Source organism: Mobula birostris, chromosome 5 (assembly GCF_030028105.1).
Source record: "Mobula birostris isolate sMobBir1 chromosome 5, sMobBir1.hap1, whole genome shotgun sequence".
NCBI classification, from domain to species: domain Eukaryota; kingdom Metazoa; phylum Chordata; class Chondrichthyes; order Myliobatiformes; family Myliobatidae; genus Mobula; species Mobula birostris.
In genome coordinates, this window is record NC_092374.1 from 116,504,136 (window position 1) to 116,526,895 (window position 22,760).

The 22,760-nt window shown below is 41.8% G+C and overlaps 1 protein-coding gene across 4 annotated transcripts in view; it reads right to left on the bottom strand.

Annotated features, from left to right (window-relative positions):
• LOC140197950 (von Willebrand factor D and EGF domain-containing protein) overlaps positions 1 to 22,760 on the bottom strand; it is a 332,457-nt gene that overhangs the window by 104,425 nt on the left and 205,272 nt on the right. The gene's annotated exons all lie outside the window — the stretch shown is intronic.

A 22,760-nucleotide genomic window follows, 5' to 3' on the forward strand; every position in this document is an offset into this window, starting at 1 on the left:
CACTTACTCAAGCAGAGTGGAAATCTCTAACCACTTTACAGATGCTATTTGAGGCTAGTTTAAAAGTATGCAGGCATTTTCTTGCTAGTCTGTCAATAAAAACCATTGTGTCATACACAGTGTTTATAGCACAATTTACAGATTCTAATGGTGTAAGAATGGTTCTTGCAATGATAAGAATGATAATCTTTAAGAGGTGGCAAGAAGTATGTGAAGCAGAAGAATATTTACATTCACTCTGTCCAATATTACAGAGATGATGCAGGATATTGACAGGTGAATGTTGGTAAAATTTCTTCTGTGAATGAAGTGGACGTGTAACATCAGCTGTAGAATCAAAGGAGTCCACAGTGTGAGACATACAGATCCTACATGCCAATCTATCCACATTAAAGGATAGAGATGCCTTAGTCTCACTGTCACAGGGCATAATTTATTTGGAGTAGAGTGTTCCTTTGCAAAGTGGGAGCAGCTAATTGTGAATGATGATGTTAAAAGATGACTTGGAAATCAAGATTCCATCTCGTGCTTCCACTTCTAATCTCATTTCCATATGTAATCTCATGACAAACTGGCTCAAGGCCCAATGCTTGAAGATATGCTCTGCTGATGGACTTGGACAGTCTCCGCTTAAAATCCAGTTGTTGTCAGCCAAGAGCATCTCAGTACAGATCTGACACTCACTGAGATGAAAGCAGTGGTTTAATTATAAGAACAGCATCAAAAGGAAGAGAAGAGTTTTGTAATTCAACATGGACTTGATCACCGGTGTCCAACAAAACGTTATGTTTCTGATTTTTCTTAGAAGCACATAGAACACATTCAATTGTATCAATATCAGTGTTACGTGTTCTTGATTACTGAGTAGGATGTTCGTTTTTGAACCGGAAAGATGTTACAGTATTTGATTAGGATCAACACGGGGATATGCAATGGTTGGATAATTGCAGGATGGCTGTGTCAAAAATACTTTCAGGCAGATATTGGACTAAGGCAGGGTTTCCCAACCTTTTTAATGTCATGGGGCATAAAGCAATACCACTAAGCAAGGGGTCTGTGGACTCCAGGTTGGGAACCCCTGGATTGCCAGCTGGAAGATGCTTTCTTCAATTTTCACTACTTCTGGGGGGGGGGGGGGGAGCGAGGAGGAGGTACAGGAGCATGAAGACTCAGACTCAACAATTCAGAAACACTGTCTTTCCTTCCACCATCAGATTTCTAAACAGTCCATAAACAAACACTACCTTCTTATTCTAATCGTTTATTTTTGTAATGTATAGCAGTTTTTATGTCTTTGCACTGTAATGCTGTCACAAGACAACATATTTCATGTCATGAGAGTCGCTGGTAATAAATCAGATCCTAGCTGTTGTGCATGCTACTTGTATTGTTTTAGATGATGTTACTGATTGAATTTTACTGTGTTGATGGAAATCAATGCAGCAAACAATGCAGTTAATATATTGTCCCCTTCTACTGAGAATATGAGAATATAGAAGGAAGAGTATGTCACCTTGCCCTTCAAACCTGCCCTGCTATTCGATATGATTATGGCAGCTCTGCCGCAAGCCTTAATTCCTCTCTGTTTCTATCCATCCTTCCTGGAGTTGTGCACAATATACACTCAATATGCATTCTTTCTGCAGCTCCAGTCTTAAGAACATAAGATGTAGGAGCAGGATTAGGCCATTTGGTTCATTGAGTCTGCTTCGCCATTTCATCATGGCTGATCCATCTTCCCTCTCAGCTTCAAATTTCCTGCCTTCACCCCGTATCCCTTCATGCCCTGACCAATCAAGAATCTATCAACCTCTGCCTTAAATATACCCAGTGCCTTAGCCTCCAGAGCTGCCCGCAGCAACAAATTCTACCCTCTTGCTACTGAGCACTGTCATTGGTGAAATCCCGAACAGTGATTACAAAACTGAAGTTCCCATCTATTCAGGCATACTTGAATTTATGAAATTTATAACATCATCTAAAACAATACAAGTAGCATGCACAACAGCTAGGATCTGATTTATTAACAGCGACTCTCATGACATGAAATATGTTGTTTTGTGACAGCATTACAGTGCAAAGACATAAAAACTGCTATACATTACAAAAATAAATGATTAGAATAAGAAGGTAGTGTTTGTTTATGGACTGTTTAGAAATCTGATGGTGGAAGGAAAGACAGTGTTTCTGAATTGTTGAGTCTGAGTCTTCAGTGATTTATGAAAATACTTGGTTAATTTGTAATGCACATATTGCCTCATCTATAATTAATGACACTCTTAACCTGGTGGAAATCTTTGAGCATCAGCCCATTCTGGCAGAGTAGAAACCCAGAAGATAACCATCAGCCCTAGGAAGCAATACAAAAAGCTCAGCTAATGGGGAGATCCTGGATCTATCTTTACTAGAGTCCTGGTGGAATCTAAAGGCAAAAATGTTGAGAGATTACTCCTAATGGAGGTCTATCAAATCTGATAAGGAGCAGGTTTGTTTCTGGGGATCTGCCATGATTTGTTCCCAACCTGTGGTCCACGGACCCCTCAGTTAATGGTAAGGCTCCATGTCATAAAATATTGGGAACCCCAGTTCAAGGTGGTCAAATGGTCAAACATGTCAAATTCTACTTTTAGACCCTTTTGGGTGTGTAGTGTCTCCAGCAATTTTAACTCTTTGCCGACTTTGCTCATATTGAGCTAACATGTGAATACAACACTGCTTTACATTATAATTCGTGGTTTGAGAAGTTGCTGTTGGAAAAGGGAAAATGAATGTAAATGGAAAGGAGAAATTAAGCTAATAAGTGGTGTAAGGGGTCCATGTATGCTTTGTGATCCATAACTGCTGGAACATACTGTATACTTAGCTGGAAAGCTACTTATGAACTTTATGAAGCATAATTGGCTATAAATTAAGTTGCACAGCATTTCCTTTTCAATATTATGTTCCTGAAAATCACTTATTTGCAAAGCAGAATGTGATTACGTCCATTTCCAGGAAGAATCACACCAGTCACACAATTCAATGGAACACTTGTGGTTCAAAAAACACTTTTGATCCAATTTCCATGTCTATCACACACAGTTTTTCCATGCTTGTGCAATAGTCATTTGGAATTTTGCCTGGGAATTAAGGTTGCATCATTCTGTGGAGAGCCTAACGTTGGCCATTCTTGGAACAACCAATCTCTCATGCTGTTATTTGCTAGTATATGTAAAGGAGATGTTCTTGGACCAGACCCTAGTCTAAACAATAGGAAGCTGATACACATTTAGCTTTCTTTTGAACTGCAGACTTTAGGCTTGCAAACTGACCCACACTATGAGAGAGATAGAGAGAGAGAGAGAGGGAGAGAGATCAGAGAGCACTGTAAACAATCCTATCCAAGGCAGAGATTCCATGTAATGTCTGTAAGTTCCAGCTGCATTCACCCCACCAGACTGCCAATAGTTACAGCTTGGTACACCTCCAACAAATGGGCAAAGAAGTGCTAGATAATCGACAGCATAGGCAAGTGTATGGTCATGCATTTGCTTGAAGGAATAAAGACTGTAAGACCATAAGACAGAGGAGCAGAATTAAACCATTTAGCCCATTGATTTTGCTCCACCATTTTATTAGGGCTGATGTATTATCCCTCTCAACAGTCACAAGGACATCAACGGTTATGGGGAGAAGGCAGGCGAATGGGGAAGGATAATAAACCAGCCGTGATCAAACGGTGGACCAGACACAGAAGGCCAAACAGACTAATTCTGCTCCTATATCTATGGTCTTTAGTAAGGCATTTGACACAATGTAGACTCCAGAAGGTCAAGGTGCTTGGATCTAAGGCAAGCTGGTCAATTGGGTCCAAATGGCTTGGTGAAAGGAGGCAGGCAGTAGTGGTGTAAGGGTGCTACACTGAACGGAAATCTGTGACTAGCGTTGTGCCACAGAGATTGTTGCTGGGACTATTGCTGCTTGTTTGTAATATATATCCCAGTACACATAGAAATCAGGTATATAGCTCCCTAAAGGTGGTAATATAGTTTGATCAAGAAAGTATATGGCATGTCTCATAGGCTATTAAATAGTTAGAGTATTATGTTGCAAATTTAAACTACACTGTTTAGATTACACCTGGTGTATTGTGTGCAGTTCTGGTCACTAGACTATAGGAAGAATGTTATTGTGCTGGACAGAGTGCAGAAGTGTTTAGCAAGATATTGACCTGATTGGAGGATTGGATTACAGGGAGAGATTAGATAGGCTGAGATTGCTTTCTCTGGAATGAATAAGACTAACGAAAGGCATAGATAGGTTAGATTGTCAAAAAGTTTTCCCATGTTAGGGGTATCAAAACAAGAAGGTATGGTTTTAAAATGAGAAGTTAGACTTTTATGGGGGATCCAGGGATTATTTTTTTTAACTCTGGTGGTGCTTGGTATCTGGAACACATTACCAGAGAATCTGGTGGAATCAGACACAACCATAAGTTTAAGAGGCACTTCACAGAGAATTAAATAGAAAAGACATAGAAGGGTATGTTCCTAATTTAAGCAAATTGGATTAGGGCCAATAGGCAAAACGGTCAACTTGGACATGGTCAAGCCTGTTACTAGGCTGAACAACAACTAAGGCCGTGAGCTTGCTGACACAAACTGGTAAGAGATGTGGGTTCACCGCTGCTGTGAGGAAGCATGTCACACAAAAGAAACTCATGCATTGGAATGGGTTTTAGCTGGGGAAGTACATGGAATTATTCAAGAATCTATCAGATGTTGTGATGGGTGTTCTGTGTCCCAATGGAAGGATTAACCGGACGATCCAAATCCGTTCTAATCTATGGTGCCAAGAGGGGAATAAGTATTGCAATCTGGCCACATAAATTAGAAGAAAACACTCTAGAACTTTGGCAAGTGAGGGTAATTAAAATCAGCCATGCTGGCCAGTTGAGAACAGCCTGAGCAGATGTTATTATTTTCTGCAGAATATGAATGAATTCTCAGCTGTCTTTGTTGCTGTAATTCTTTGGATTTCTTTCCTCTAGTCTTCTGCCAAAAGTTATTGCACGTTTTAATAAAGAACAGTTTCAATCCAATAACAGCTTCTCGCAAATCTTACCCAACACCTTTCACTCTTGTCAACTCAACCGTTTTATTTTGGTTACAGTTAAGATAATTTCAAGTTGAAGCTCTAACAGTACAGGTTCACTAAGACAAACCATCACCAAGCTGTATCCAAATACTTATGGAGGTAATGCATTGCCCAGTGCTCTCTTTATGGTCGTACTTATTTTAAAAGGCTTCAATCACAGGCCTCATGGGCGGATAATATTTCTCTATAAGCAGCAGCTTGGCTTATTGCAAGTGGTAAGGGATGACACTCAAAGATACAGATTTTAATGTTGCTGTAATTCATCAAAATGGCTAATAAAGTTAAAGGCTGGTTCAGTTTGGTGAAGTATTCCTAGTAATTATCCTAATTTCTAGGATAAAACAATATCAAGTAATAGTAAGTTGGTAAGGAGTGAGTATAGAATACTTGTCTGTATTGGTTGGGGTGTTGAATATAAAAACAGAAAGTCTGTTTGCAGATATACAAAATCTTGGTTAGGCCACATTTGGAGTGCAGTTCCAGTCAGGAAGAATGCAGAATCTTTGGTGAAGGTGTAGAAGAGGATGTTAGCTGGAAATAACTCAGAAAATGTGTAGGTTGGGTTAAGTTGTTCTCCGATCTTGGCAATTCATTTGCAAATGTTTCATCACCGTACAAGGAGATATCATCAGTGCATTGTTAATTTGTGGAGTATGCTCCAAATACTTGGCCTTTATATATTTATCAATCAGCTGAATAACTCAACGCAACCAGGATGTTACCAGGATGAGAGAGTATTAGATATAAGAGTCATTGGACAAACTTTGACTGTTTGTCAAACTTTGATTGGGAGTCTAAGATGCTGAGAGGTGGCCTGATAAGAGTATATAAATATATGTGAGACATAGACAGGATATATAGCATCTTCTTTCTTCATAGCTTTACGGTGAGAGAGGAAAAGTTTAAAAGGGGATTTACAAGGCAATTTTTATTTATCCCAGTGGTATATGCCTGGATCGCACTACAGGGGGAAGTGATGAAAGGAATAACAATAGCCAAGTTTAAGCAGTACTTAGACAGATTCATGAAGAGGTGAGCTACAGAGACAGGGGATTCATTGTATGGGGAAACAGACAGGAGGTTCTGTGCACAAGAACAAAATTCCCAGATGATATGTTCTCTCACAGGTACCGGGGTAAGGAACAGCTCAGAATGACTCAACAGCATTCTTATGAGGGAGGGTGAGCAAGAAGAGGTCATGGCCCACTTTGCTAACAATGACTTTGGCAAGAAGGGTGACAAGGTCCTACAAAGTGAATTCAGGGAGTTAGGTGCAAAGTTAAAGGACAGGACCTCCAGGTTGTGATCTCAGGATTGCTACCCATGCTACGTCATAGTGTGGCCAGAAATATGAGGAGCACACAACTTACCATGTGGCTAAGGAAACTGTGCAGGAAGAAGGGCTTTAGATCTTTGGATCATTGAGCCCTCTTCCGGGAAAGATGGGACCTGTACAGAAGGAACAGTTGGCACCTGATCTGAAGGGGAACTAATATCCTTTGCAGAAAGGTTTGCTAGTCCCTATGGCATGTCAAACTGTCGGGTAAGCAACAGTTTTTTGTTGATTGCAGATCATGGTCGCTCTTTAAGTGCTTTGTTGTTGCTGGGTGGGTGGTGGGCACTGACACTTTTTTGCTGAAATGGGTGTGGGGGAGGCGGAAGGTTGATGCTTGCTGCTGCTTGTGTGGGGGAGGGGGAGAGGGGACTTTGGGGTTCTAACGCTTTTCTGTCATTTGTTCTTTTAGGGTTCTTCTGTTTTCAGTGGTTGTCTGCAAAAACAAGTATTCAGGTTGTATGCAGTGTACATTCTCTGATTTAAAAAAGCAGAACCATTTGAACCATTTATTATAGATGGTTGATCTTAGACCAGAAATGAATAGCTTTAACAAAATCAAGAAAAGTTGCAATGTGCCAATAAGTTTCTTTCAATTGATCTTAAAACGTTAAGACATAGGAGCAGAATTAGGCCATTTAGTCCATTAAGTATGTTCCACCATTCTATCATAGCTGATTTATTATCCCACTCAACCCTATTCTCCTGCCTTTTTCCTTTAACTTTTGGCGTCTTGACTTATCAAGCACCTATCAACTTCCACTTTAAATATATTCAGCGACAGCCGTCTGAGGCAATGAATTCCATAGATTCAGCACCCTCTGGCTAAAGAAATTCCTCTATTCTGAGGCTGTGCCCTCTAGTTCTAGACTCACCCACTATAGAAAACATCCTCACCACATCCACTCTATCCAGGACTTCCAATACTGAATAGGTTTCCATGAGATTGCCCTTCATTCTTCTAATCTCCAATAAGAACAGGGTCAGAGAATTCAAAGGCTCCTCATATGTTAATGCTCTCATTCCCGGAATCATTCTCATGAACCTCCTCTGGACCCTCACCAATGCTAGCTCATCTTTTCTTAAATAAGGGGCCCAAAACTGTTCACAATACTGCAAATATGGTCTGATCAATGCCTTATAAATCCTCAGCACTGCATTCCTGCTCATATTCTAGTTCCCCTGAAATAAATGCAAAATTGTATTTGCCTACCTCACCACCAACTCAAATTGCACATTAATCTTTAGGGCGTCATGTAGAAGGTTCCCTAAGTCCCCTTGCAGCTCTGATTATTGAATTTTCTCCTTGTTTAAACAAGCTTGAAACTTTATTCCTTCTACCAAAGAGCATGACAACACACCTCCCGACACTATATTCCATCTGCCACTCCTTTGTCCATTCTCCCAAACTGATTGTCCTTCTACCTGCCTCCTCAACACTATCTGCTCCTCCACCTATCTTTGTATCATCGGCAATCAACCACAAAAATCATCAATTCAAAAATCTAAGTCATTGGCATATAACATGAAAAGAAAAGATCCCAGCACCAATCCCTGCAGAACACCATTAGTTACTGGCAGCCAATGAGAGAAAGCTCCTGTTTATTCCCACTCTTTGTCTCCTACCAGTCATCCAAACTTCTATCCATACTAGTGTATTTCCTGTAGTATCATGGTCTCTTACTTTGTTAAGCAGACTCACGTGTGGCACTTTGTCAAAGGCCATCTGAAAATCTAAGCAAAACAACATCCACTTATTCTAGGAAGAGGTACAGTCGACGTTTCAGGCCGAGACCCTTCGTCAGGGTCCCGCCCCGAAACGTCGACTGTACCTCTTCCAAGAGATGCCGCCTGGTCTGCTGCGTTCACCAGCAACTTTGATGTGCGTTGCTTGAATTTCCAGCATCTGCAGAATTCCTGTTGTATCCACTTACTTTGTTTTGTCTATCCTCCCTGTTATTTCCTCAAAGAATTCCAAAAGATTTGTCAGGCGAGATTTCCCTTGAAAGAAACTATACTGATTTTGGCCTACTTTATAATTTGCCTCCAAGTACCCTGAGACCTCATTCTTAATAATAGACTCAAAATTCTTTCCAACCACTGAAGTCAGACTAACTAGCCTTTAATTTCCTTTCTTCTGCCTCCCTCACTTCTTAAAGAGTGGATTGGGATTTGCATTCTAGCCCTCTGGAACCATTTCATAACCTAGTGATTCTTGGAAGATCATTACTAAAGCCTCACAGTCTCTTCGGCTCCCTCTTTCAGAATCCTGGGATGTAGTCTATCTGGTCCAGGTGGCTTTCTGCTTCCCAAGCACCTTCTCCTTAGTAATAGCAACGACACTCACTTCCACCCCCTGACTCTCCAACTTCTGGCGTACTGCTAGTGTCTTCCACAGTGAAGACTGACACAAAATAATAAGTTCACCCACCGGTTCTTTGTCCCCCATTACTACCTCATCCACTCACATCTATTTTACTCTTCATAAATCTGTAAAAACCTGTTTTATATTATTGGCTAGCTTACCTTCATATTTCATCGTTTCTTTCCTTGTGGCCTTTTTGCCTTTTGTTGTTTTATTAAAGCTTCCCAATCCTCTATTTTCTTTGAATTCACTTAGCAGCCATGGTTGCCGCAACCTCCCTTTGGAAAACTTCTTTATCTTTGCAATATATCTATCCTGAACCTTCCAAGATGCCCTCAGAAACTCTACCCATTGCTGTTCTGTTGTCATCCCTGCCTGTATCACATTCCAATCAGCTTTGGCCAGCTCCCCTCTCATGCCTCTGTAATTCCGTTTACTCCATTGTAATACTGATACATCTGACATTATTTTTTTCTTCTCGATCTGCAGAGTGAAGTCTATCATATTATGATCACTTTCCTCCTAAGGGTTCCTTTACCTTAAGCTTTCTAATTAGATCTGGTTCATTACACAACACCCAATCCAGAATTGCCCTTCCCTAGTAAGCTCAATCAATGGCTGCTCTAAAATGGCATCTTGTAGGCACTCTATAAATTCCCTCTTTTGGGATCAGGACCAGCTTGATTTTCCCAATCGACATACATATTGAAATCCCTCTTGACTATCGTAGCATTGCCCTTTTTACATGTCTTTTCTATCTCCCATTGTAATTTGTATCCCTCAACCTGGGTACTGTTCAGAACCCTGTATATAATTTCCTTCAGGGTTTTTTTTACCTTTACAGTTGGTTAACTCTACCCACAAGGATTCTACATCATCCAACCCTATATCATCCCTTTGATTTCATTTCATTTTTACTAACAGTGGCATCCCACCCCTCAGCCTGTTTGCCAGCACTTTCGAGACAATTTGTATCCTTGGGTGTTAAGCTCACAACTATGATCTTTTTCCCAGCCTGGACTCAGTAATGCTCTAAACCTCATACCTCCCAACCCCTAACTGTGTGAAACGATCATCAGCCTTATTCCATACACTGTGTGTATTCAAATACAACACCTTCAGTCCTGTCTTCATCACCTTTTTCAATTTTGGATCCATGTTACAGTTCAGCTCTTCCCACTGACTGCAATTTTGCCCAGTCATCTGCCTGTCCTTCCTCACTGTCTCGCTACACACTGCATTTACTTGTATAGCAACTGCCCCATGCTTGACTCTGACTCCTATCCCCCCCCCAGAAGGATTAGTTCAAACCCTCCCCAACATCTCTAACAAACCTGCCCACAAGGATATTGGTCCCCTTCAGGTTCAGATGTAATCCCTCCTTTTCTATAGGTCATACCTTCCATAGAAGTGATCCCAATGATCCAGAAATCTGAAACCCTACCCACTGCACCAATTCATCTGCAAAATTATCCATTCTTACTCTTACTGGTGCATGGCGTAGGCAGCACTTCAGAGGTTACTACACCAGAGGTCCTGCTTTTCAGCTTTCTACCTAACTCCCTGTCTTCTCTCTTCACAACCTCCTCCCCCTGCCCCTACCTCTGTCATTGTTACAAAAACGTACTACAGCTTCTGGCTGTTCTCCCTTCCCCTTTAGAATACTGTGGACCTGATCCGAGACATCCCTGACCCTGGCTCCTAGGATGCAACATACTATCTGGGTGTCTCCTTCATGTCCACAGAATTTCTTCTATGCTCCTCTAACTATGGAATCTCCTATCACAAATGTACTCATCTTCTACCTACTTCTCCTCTGAGCCACAGAGCCAGGCTTCCCCTGGTAGGTTGCCCCTACAGTACTCAAAGCGGTATACTTATTCTTGAGGGAATGCTACAGGGGTAACTCTGCAATGACAGTATTTTTTATCTCTCCTGATAGTCACCCAGGATTCTGCCTCCTGTAACTTAGGGGTGACTATCACCCTGTAGCTCCTATCAATTACCTCCTCATTCTCCCATATGTGCTGAACTTCCAGTTGCTTAACATGTTCTCCAAGGAATTGCTGTTTGTTGCATTTCAAACAGATGTAGTTATCAGGGAGCCTGCAGGGCTCCCAGAGTTCCCATATCTCTCACAAAGAACATACCACTAACTCGTGACCCATTCTTAGCAGACTAGCTACCCAGATGGAATATAAGGTGTTGTTCCTCCAACCTGAGTGTGGCTTCATCTTTACAGTAGAGGAGGCTGTGGATAGACAAAGAAAGAGAAAGAAAAGACTTACTTAGAACCTCAGCTTGTGCTTGCTCAAGCCTGTTGATCCAAAGCCTCCCACTATAACACCAGCCCACTCAAACAATGGTCTCCCCGTTTACACCTCACTTTCTTCTATTGGCTGAAATAAAACTCAATCCCAGCAAGACTCGTTCTTTTGAAATGGCTTCCTCTCTGCAGCAGTCCCCCTCTCTCTACCCCTCACACTTGCTACTTCAAAGTATATTGGCATTGTTGCAACAGTAATCATAGTGGGTCAGAGTGCAAGTGAGGTGGAGAATTAGGGGGACAGGTGACTTGAAGCTCAATGTCACCCTTGCTTCAATGACTAAGAGTCTGAGACAATAATAATAAAATCATTGCCTTAATCTTAAATGATTAGCACAGAAACTTAATGGGACATCTGTCATCAGAAATTTGTTTTTCTTTATTATTGAGTAACATACAAAAAGATCAAGAATCAGTTCCTTCTGCAGGATTGCATCTGCGAAAATTTTGGACTACCTATCCTTACAAATACTAAAAAAAATGTTTATTTCTATATCAATAAACTTCCCTGAGTTTACCAGTGCTAGCTTTGAAATCACCATTTACAAGTACGTTTTTCAGACTTGAAGATTTCATTGTAATACCGGATAGTGACACATTCTATCCCCTGTAAACTTCACGTAATCCACAATTCTGTTATTGCAGTCCTAACTTGTAACAAATTCCATTATAAAATAAAATAGCTTTGTAGCACCTAAGTAAGAATATTTTACTGCAATTAAGTGAGACCACATCTGGAGTGGCGTGTACAGTTTTGGCTTCCTTAACGAAAATTGGATATACTTGGCATAGTGGGTGTGCAATGAAGAGAAGGCTGACAGTATGCAGTGAGATTGAGTACACTAGACCTGTAGTTCCATACAGTTCAGAATCAGGTTTAATATCACCAGCATATATTGTGAAATTTGTTGTCTCTACAACAGCATTAAAGCATCACATAATAATTAAAAAGTGTGAATTATGGTAAGTATGCATACATTAATAGTTAAATTAAATAAGTAGTGCAAAAATAAAATAAAAAGTAATGAGTTAGTGCTCATGGGTTCAATGTCCATTCAGAAATTGAATGACAGAGCTATTCCTGAATCATTGAGTGTGTGTCTTCAGTCTCCTGTACCTCCTTCCTTATGGTAGCAATAAGAACAAGACATGACCTAGGAGATGGGTGTTCTTAATGATAGATGCCACTTTTTTGAGGCATATCTACTTGAAGATATCCTGGATGCTGCAGAGGCTACTGCCCATGATGGAGCTGACTAAGTTTACAACTCCCTGCAGCTCACTTTGATTCTGTGCAGTAGCTTCCCCACGATACTAGTTTAAAAGCATGAAAGGAGATCTCATCAAAATGTATTGAGCTCAAAAGACTGGAGACAGGGAGAATGTTGGCCCTGGCTGAGGAGACTTGAACGAGTGGGCACAGTTTCAGGATAAGACAGAGACAATTTCCAACTGGAAGTAAGTTACTTCACACAGAAGGTGGTAATTTTTAGAATATTCTGCTCCAGAGGGCTCTAGAGGCCCGACAATTACCTTCATCCTGAACAGCGATTGTTAGATTTTAGAGGATATTAGTGGAGTCAAGTGATATGGAGATGGTGCAGGAAAGTGGCATTGTTGTAGAGTTGGGGACATCTCTGACGATAAAATGCCCGCTGCATCGGAGTCATCAGAGTCACGAAATCAAATACCACCAGAGCAACTGGGAAAATTATGTTTATGTAATTATTTGGATTAAAATGCTGAGCTCAATGAAAGACCATTGACTGGAAAGTTTAATTCCGCTTTGCTTTCCATAGATGTGTCCAACCAGCTGAGCATTTTCAATATTGATCAAGACAGAAACAAGCCCTTCATCCCATCAAGTCCATGGTTACTATCGGCCATGCTTTTATACTAATCCAACACTAATCTGGAGAAAACCCAGGGGATGCAGGGAGAACTTACAAGCAGACATCACCCAAGATCAGGATTGAACCCCAGTCCATAAGATCATAAGACATAGGAGCTGAATTAGGCCATTTAGACCATTGAGTCTGCTCCACCATTCAATCATTGCTGATCCTTTTATCCCTTCCTCAGCCTTCTCGTCAGTCTTTAGCACTGTGTGACAGCAGCTCCACTAGCTGTACTGAGACAAGCAGCCAAGCCAGCAGAGGGAAGGCATGTAAGTTGGCTGGTTATGCATACAATCCAACAAGAGGGCAGGCATGAGAACAAGTGAGTGAGCCCAGACTCAGTTTCTGAACTACATAAGCAAGTAAAAGATAAACTTGAAAGTTGGGCTACCTGCACCCAAGGTTTCTTGCTGAAGACCAGGCACAGAGATACACTTTGCAATCCCTTTCTAGGTTTTCATCAGATGAAATCTGTGGCTGTTATAAGGTGCCAAAGTATATCACTCTTTCTGACCATGCAAGTGAGTAGTCTTCCAGATTTCCAGTTAATGTTCTGCTTGTCATCAGGATCTCGTTGCCTCAATAAAGCAACCAACATTATCAAAGACCTCACCCACGCGGGCATTTCTCTTCTCCCCTCTCCTATTGGGCAGATGATACAAAAGCCTGAAACAATTTAAACACCAGGCTCAAAGACAGCTTCTATCCCACTGTTATAAGACTATTGAATGGAACTTTTGTACCATAAGATGGATAAGAATTTCAGGATGTATATTGTATACATTTCTCTGACATTAAGTGTACCTATTGAAACCTATTGAAACTTCACCTCATAATCTATCCTGATATGATCTTGTACTTTATCGTTTACCTGCACTACACTTTCTCTGTAGCTTTTATAGTTTATTCTGCATCAGTATTGGTTTACTTCAATACACTATGTAATGATTTGATATGCAAAAACAGCATGTGAACCTAGCTTTTTAATGGTGAATGCAGCAGGCCAAGCAGCATCTGTAGGAAGAGGTACAGTCGACGTTTCAGGCCGAGACCCTTCGTCAGGACTAATTGAAGGAAGAGTGAGTAAGGGATTTGAAAGTTGGAGGGGGAGGGGGAGATCCAAAATGATAGGAGAAGACAGGAGGGGGAGGGATAGAGCCAAGAGCTGGACAGATGATAGGCAAAAGGAGATACGAGAGGATCATGGGACAGGAGGTCCGGGAAGAAAGACAAGGAGGGGGGGGACCCAGAGGATGGGCAAGAGGTATATTCAGAGGGACAGAGGGAGAAAAAGGAGAGTGAGAGAAAGAATGTGTGCATAAAAATAAGTAACAGATGGGGTACGAGGGGGAGGTGGGGCATTAGCGGAAGTTAGAGAAGTCGATGTTCATGCCGTCAGGTTGGAGGCTACCCAGATGGAATATAAGGTGTTGTTCCTCCAACCTGAGTGTGGCTTCATCTTTACAGTAGAGGAGGCTGTGGATAGACATGTCAGAATGGGAATGGGATGTGGAATTAAAATGTGTGGCCACTGGGAAATCCTGCTTTCTCTGGCGGACAGAGCGTAGACGTTCAGCAAAGCGGTCTCCCAGTCTGCGTCGGGTCTCACCAATATATAAAAGGCCACATCGGGAGCACCGGACGCAGTATATCACCCCAGTCGACTCACAGGTGAAGTGTTGCCTCACCTGGAAGGACTGTTTGGGGCCCTGAATGGTGGTAAGGGAGGAAGTGTAAGGGCATGTGTAGCACTTGTTCCGCTTACACAGATAAGTGCCAGGAGGGAGATCAGTGGGGAGGGATGGGGGGGACGAATGGACAAGGGAGTTGTGTAGGGAGTGATCCCTGCGGAATGCAGGGGGGGGGGAGGGAAAGATGTGCTTAGTGGTGGGATCCCGTTGGAGGTGGCGGAAGTTACAGAGAATAATATGTTAGACCCGGAGGCTGGTGGGGTGGTAGGTGAGGACCAGAGGAACCCTATTCCTAGTGGGGTGGCGGGAGGATGGAATGAGAGCAGATGTACGTGAAATGGGGGAGATGCGTTTAAGAGCAGAGTTGATAGTGGAGGAAGGGAAGCCCCTTTCTTTAAAAAAGGAAGACATCACCCTCGTCCTAGAATGAAAAGCCTCATCCTGAGAGCAGATGCGGCGGAGACGGAGGAATTGCGAGAAGGGGATGGCGTTTTGTCATTCTGCAGGGATCGCTCCCTACACAACTCCCTTGTCCATTCGTCCCCCCCATCCCTCCCCACTGATCTCCCTCCTGGCACTTATCTGTGTAAGCGGAACAAGTGCTACACATGCCCTTACACTTCCTACCTTACCACCATTCAGGGCCCCAAACAGTCCTTCCAGGTGAGGCAACACTTCACCTGTGAGTCGACTGGGGTGATATACTGCGTCCGGTGCTCCCGATGTGGCCTTTTATATATTGGCGAGACCCGACGCAGACTGGGAGACCGCTTTGCTGAACATCTACGCTCTGTCCGCCAGAGAAAGCAGGATCTCCCAGTGGCCACACATTTTAATTCCACATCCCATTCCCATTCTGACATATCTATCCACGGCCTCCTCTACTGTAAAGATGAAGCCACACTCAGGTTGGAGGAACAACACCTTATATTACGTCTGGGTAGCCTCCAACCTGATGGCATGAACATCGACTTCTCTAACTTCCGTTAAGGCCCCACCTCCCCCTCATACCCCATCTGTTACTTATTTTTATGCACACATTCTTTCTCTCACTCTCCTTTTTCTCCCTCTGTCCCTCTGAATATACCTCTTGCCCATCCTCTGGGTCCCCCCTCCCCTTGTCTTTCTTCCTGGACCTCCTGTCCCATGATCCTCTCGTATCCCCTTTTGCCTATCACCTGTCCAGCTCTTGGCTCTATCCCTCCCCCTCCTGTCTTCTCCTATCATTTTGGATCTCCCCCTCCCCCTCCAACTTTCAAATCCCTTACTCACTCTTCCTTCAGTTAGTCCTGACGAAGGGTCTCGGCCTGAAACGTCGACTGCACCTCTTCCTACAGATGCTGCTTGGCCTGCTGCGTTCACCAGCAACTTTGATGTGTGTTGCTTGAATTTCCAGCATCTGCAGAATTCCTGTTGCTAGCTTTTTAATGTATCTTTGTAATAATCCAAATCCAAAACCAAAATCACCCACCTGAAGAAGGCCACTGATACACTGTCAGGAGTCAGCCAGAGCTGTCATAAAGTCCCAACTTCATAGAATTTTATAGATTTTATAGAAATATGCTTTACAGAAGGGAATCTGTCACTTTCACACACCTTTCCTGATCCACGGAAACATAACTGAACTAGCCTTGCAAGTCACATAGTTTGTGATGAAAAATACATTCTAGCCTTGCCAGCAAGCCACAACTTTCTGCAAGTTACACAAAGATTTCAAAATGAACATGCTCCCTTTTCCTGGTAAAAATGTCAGGAAGACTCAAACGCTCTTCCAATGAATTTGTCTCTGAAACATAATGTCAGGCTGAGCTGTTACATTTCACTCAGACATCTCTGGACAGGTTTGACCTAGAATCAAAGAAAGATATTCCTGTAGAACCAAAAGGGCTCTCTGCCAAATTAGGTGCAATGGTAAATTCTCAGAAACTATTCCCTGTAATTCATTCTGGAACTGACATAAAAATAATTAGCGCTTCTTTAAGAACTGATTTTTCTTTCATTTAATCACTGGAGATAATTCTTCAGTGAAAAGTTTAAAATTCAACCTAACCTGGTGTCAGAGAATATGTGAATGATATCAAAGCCATAGCTCAAGGTAGGTGCAGTTGAGAGAATTGTAAGCCAATGCTGATTAGGAGTGGAAGGCTGTGGCGGCTCAAAGACTTCTATCATGGCTCTGGTGAGCTACCTGCAAGGCTTCCGCACAGAGATTTTGAAATGAAAATCTGATCTTTCTTATTTCTGGTCAAACTTTTAAATTAGGCCTATATGCTTGCAGCACGAATTTTGATTAGTGAAGATAAAACATCACTAGGCAGGAATGATATGCCTAGGGCCAGTAAATTGATTTGGTTGATTTATAATTCCTTCCACACAACAGTCCCAATGGATTGCAGATAACGTGGTGGCAGTAGTCGATGATGGGGGAGGGTAGATGAGGTTTTGTTGGTTGATATAAGAAACCAGATCAAGTTACTCCATTTTGTAGATGCTTTCAGAATTTTTTTACCGCTCCTTGGGGACCAGTGCTGTGGCAACTATATTCTGAAAGGTGACCTGGTGATAGTTTTGCACTCTGCTGCCAGGAACAGCTTGGGTATTAGGTGCACTGATCCAAATTCAACTTCCACTAAGGCAGCATGGAAATTTTCATTCATGTAATAAAGTAAATCTGGAATCAAATCGATTATCAGTATTATCAAGTGTATAACCACTTGATTGTTATAAAAATCCATCTTATTCACACTCATTCTTCAAAATAAAATATGCCATCCTGAGCCAGATCTGCTGCTATGTGACTCCAAACCCAAACTGTTGTGGCAGAGTCTTAACTGTCCCCTGACGTAGCAAGCTGCAAAGTTTATGAACAATTATGGATGGACAATAATGCCACCCTCATCAGTGGCACTCCCATCCCTCAAATGAATGAATAATAAACTCAGTGAGAGTAAAGATTATTAACCAAAGTTTACAATTCTTGAAGATTTAGATTTGTGTTATTGAGATTCCTGAAACCTAGCTCAGTAAAACTTGAAAGCTAAAGAATTTTATTGCTGTCTACTAAACTTGAAGGCCTATCACCTCCTTGGAGAAATATTACCCTCCCAACATCAAACATGTAAGAATATTTGTGGGACTTTTGCTAGTTAAATTGGGCTTAGCCCAAGAGCATGGTGATGCCAGAGGAAACTCTGGTGGAGCTCTATATGGGCCTAGATGATTCAAGTCCTGGAAGCACCGTTTATCAGTGAAAGTCAATGTTTTTTCACTGGAGACCTATTACTCCTAAACAGTACCACCAACACAAGTCTAAAGAATGTGTCATCACAGAATATTTAATAGGATATCAATGATTTTTTTTTTGCTTTCTAATGAGGTAATTAAACAATAACTGATCCATCTCTGTAAATTTATAACCTCTTATCCCACAAGGCTAAGGCTTTTCAGAATGGCAGGCAGTGACTAGTGGGATACCGCAAGGCTCAGTGCTGGGACCCCATTTGTTTATAATATATATTAATGACTTGGATGAGGGAATTAAATGCAGCATCTCCAAGTTTGCGGATGACACGAAGCTGGGCGGCAGTGTTAGCTGTGAGGAGGATGCTAAGAGGATGCAGGGTGACTTGGGTAGGTTGGGTGAGTGGGCAAGTTCATGGCAGATGCAATTTAATGTGGATAAATGTGAAGTTATCCACTTTGGTGGCAAAAACAGGAAAACAGATTATTATCTGAATGGTGGCCGATTAGGAAAAGGGGAGGTGCAACGAGACCTAGGTGTCATTATACACCAGTCATTGAAAGTGGGCATGCAGGTACAGCAGGCGGTGAAAAAGGCGAATGGTATGCTGGCATTTATAACAAGAGCATTCAAGTACAGGAGCAGGGAGGTACTACTGCAGTTGTACAAGGCCTTAGTGAGACCACACCTGGAGTATTGTGTGCAGTTTTGGTTCCCTAATCTGAGGAAAGACATCCTTGCCATAGAGGGAGTACAAAGAAGGTTCACCAGATTGATTCCTGGGATGGCAGGACTTTCATATGAAGAAAGACTGGATGAACTGGGCTTGTACTCATTGGAATTTAGAAGATTGAGGGGGGATCTGATTGAAACGTATAAAATCCTAAAGGGATTGGACAGGCTAGATGCAGGAAGATTGTTCCCGATGTTGGGGAAGTCCAGAACGAGGGGTCACAGTTTGAGGATAAACGGGAAGCCTTTTAGGACCAAGATGAGGAAAAACTTCTTCACACAGAGAGTGGTGAATCTGTGGAATTTTCTGCCACAGGAAACAGTTGAGGCCAGTTCATTGGCTATATTTAAGAGGGAGTTAGATATAGCCCTTGTGGCTAAAGGGATCGGGGGTACGGAGGGAAGGCTGGTACAGGGTTCTGAGTTGGATGATCAGCCATGATCATACTGAATGGCGGTGCAGGCTCGAAAGGCCGAATGGCCTACTCCTGCACCTATTTTCTGTGTTTCTATGTTTCTATGTTATCTGGCAGGAATTCTACAATTTCCCAAAACACAGATCCCACCTGATCCTCAAAGAAGTTAGTTTCCTGTATATGTCAAACTACTGCAATGACTTGAATGTAATTTACACTTACTGTCTATTGTGAGCACAGACTGATAATGAAATTCTGGTGTTTTGAAAATAAAATAAATTCAACTGGCTTGCATTATTCTCACTGGAACACCTTTAAGAATACATTTTAGAAATTAATGAACCATGACTGGACATAGTTATAGATGACATTGTTAGTCCTTGAACATCTGTCAGAATTTAGGACTATTAAAAGTGGAATTAAAAGTAGGAAAAGCTGTAATTGCTGCTAAATCTCTCTTAGTCTAGGTAGCTTTTGTTAAATAACTACTGGACAAAATATGTGAGATATCACATAAATTCAATAGCAGAGCATTTTACTGTGATTTAGATGTGGAAGAAATATACTTCCACACCTACTGTTGGATTCGGGTTTTATTGAATATTTGCCATTGATGTAGTTATGACTACAACTGGTTCCTTAGGGTTGTCATAGTTAGGGGAGGCAGTGGGGGTAAGGTCCCACTATCTATTAAATGCTCCCAATGCTGTGCATCTCAAATGGCCTCTGACAACCAAGTTCAGCTCCTGGCCTTCACATTTGGCTTAGGTACTAAGCCCAGTGAAACCATTTCTACTGATAGGAGAAGGGGCAAAGACAGGTTACAGGTGAAAAGAAACCAGTCACTTCGGATAGATGGGGCTCGTCAGCTGTGGTTGGCAACTCATGTAGGAGGAGTAAAACTCTGACTCCAAACCTCCACTGCCTTGCATCAACTCATGGTGAAGGCTTGAGTAAACCCCAAGAAAAAATCCTGAGCTGCAGTCCCTAAGGCAGTCCTACGTTGAGTTCAATGCTGACTAGCAACTCATGCGAAGCTAGTGATGCCAAACTGTATCAGTCTCTGCTGTTCCTTTGGATTCTTCAGCTGTGTGGAAAGGGGGAGCCTGCTGCAAAGGGAAGCAGCTTGCTCTCCATTTCATACTGCCCCAGCTTGTGCATCATGTAGATAGCTAGGATGCAAATTCCATGGTCAACCTCGACCAATGAAGGGCCTCACAGTTATGATCAATTACATTGGTGTTTAGAGCTATGATTGAGAAGAGACCACATTCAGACATTGTCCTTCACAGGTTTCCATAGAGAACTGAGATGCTAACAAGAATGGTCTCTATCATCTTTGATGCAGAAAACATATAAAGGTGAATAAAAGCAGGGCACATTATGCACGCAAAGGTGGAAAGGTGAAGGAAGATAACATCTGTGGAAAGAGAAAAAGTTTATGCTTCAGGTCAAAAACACTTTATCACACCGAAAAAGAAAGAAAGTAAATTAGGTTTAGTTGCAAGGAAGATGAGGGAGTGATGAAGAGGCCAAAGGGAATATTTTTGATAGGTTGGGGTCAAGTGAAAATTTGTAGCTTATTGTGATGAGAGGATGGATCCTTTTGATGGTAAGGCAGTACTTAATCAAGGTGACCTGTGCCTCACTGGAACAGTGTAGAAGATCATAGATAAGTTAGAGTAGAATTGGATGCAGAAGTAATGTGACAGACAACTGGAAGCTCAGCGTGGCTCCTGTAGGTCAATCAGGTCCCCTGCAAAGCAGTCATCAATCTGTATGGGACTTCTCCAATGTAAGGGTTCACCCACACTGTAAGACCTGAATACCGTTTACTAGTATGCAAGAAGTGTAGGTGAATCACTGCTTCATCTGGATTTGAAGGAAATATTGAGGACAAGGTAACTGAGTGTTTTGGTCTCAACCAGCTTATCTTTTCCAAGGGAGTATAATCCGTTTACAACTTCGTCCCACCACAGGATAATCTGAGGGCAATTTCATTTCTTCTTTTAACTAACAACCAACCAGTTCACCGTCAACACACTCAGTTCATAATGAACATCGTTTCCTACAACTCCACTTGCTTGAGATCTAAGGTCTAGCTATGAGAATAAGCAAGGGCCAAAATTACATCTGTATTTTTATATAATTCCTGTTTGTGACCTCTTATACTGTTCTGGTGATGCACAAAGTAAGTTTGACGAATATCACATCACCTTCCATCACAGCACATTGCAGTTGGCTGGAGTCAATAATGAATTCAACACTTTCAGGTAACTCATTTTCTCTGTTTATATCAGAACTGGCCAGTTATGTTTCTTCAAAGTTCAAAGTAAAATTTGTTATCACAATATATACATTATAAGCCAGCACATACTACTCGAGATTCATTTTCATTTTCTTAGTAAATACAAAGAAACACAATAGAATCAGTGATCTGCTAGACCAGGGGCTCCCAACCTTTTTTATGCCATGGACCCCTACTATTTAACTATGGACCTCGGGTTGGGAACCCCTATGATGTTCCCTACAATTCTGGCATAGCTATTTCATATTCCTTCTCTCATTAACCTGTAAAGCAAATGGATTCACCAACAGCTTATCAACATGGTAACCTTAGAACTGGGAAGGAGAGAGAACAAGTTAGCATTAAGTTGTCGAGAGGGGAAAGGCTAGATAGGCAAGAGTTATTTTTCTTACTATATCAGAAAAATGCCTCTTGCTTTTCTAGCCTTTCCCAACTCTCAACAACTTCGCACTAACTTATTTTCTCTTTTTCCCAGTCCTGATGGATGATCTTTGTCCTGAAGCAAACTGTTTTTCTTTCCACATATCCTGCCTAAAATTCTAAGAGTTTCTGGCAATCTTCATTTTTATTTCAGATTTCCCCCATCTGCAGTCTTTTTAAGCAACACACATGAAAGTTGCTGGTGAACGCAGCAGGCCAGGCAGCATCTCTAGAAAGAGGTGCAGTCGGTGTTTCAGGCCGAGACCCTTTGTCAGGACTAACGAAGGGTCTCGGCCTGAAATGTCGACTGCACCTCCTCCTAGAGATGCTGCCTGGCCTGCTGCGTTCACCAGCAACTTTTATGCATGTTGCTTGAATTTCCAGCATCTGCAGAATTCCTGTTGTTTGCAGTCTTTTTAAATTGTTTTTGACATTATTAATCTCTAAACCTTTGATAATATTTCATTTAAAAATAACAATCCTTGAAAACCCTATTACCTGAACTCCTTTTGAATCAATGGTAACACAAGCAGCAGTACTAATCCAAACCAGAATATAGCATTCTCCTCAGTGTGACCTCCTAACTTAATAAACAGCTTCTTCATTACAAATACAAAGAGCAAGCCTGAAATTCCATCCACTCTGCTGATCGTTTTGCATTCTCTATGTAGAAAGGGGAACTTAAGTGAAAAGATGGTGAACAGCGTTCAGACAAACTGATAATTGAAGCTTTAAGGAAATCCACTCATATGTAGTGAATTATTTAAAATTGTTTATATGACCAACAACCAGACTCAGAAACCATATAACTATAGCAATTCACAAATATGAGAAAGTCTGTAGATGCTGGGAATCCAAAGGAACACACAGAACATACTGGAGGAACTCAGCAGG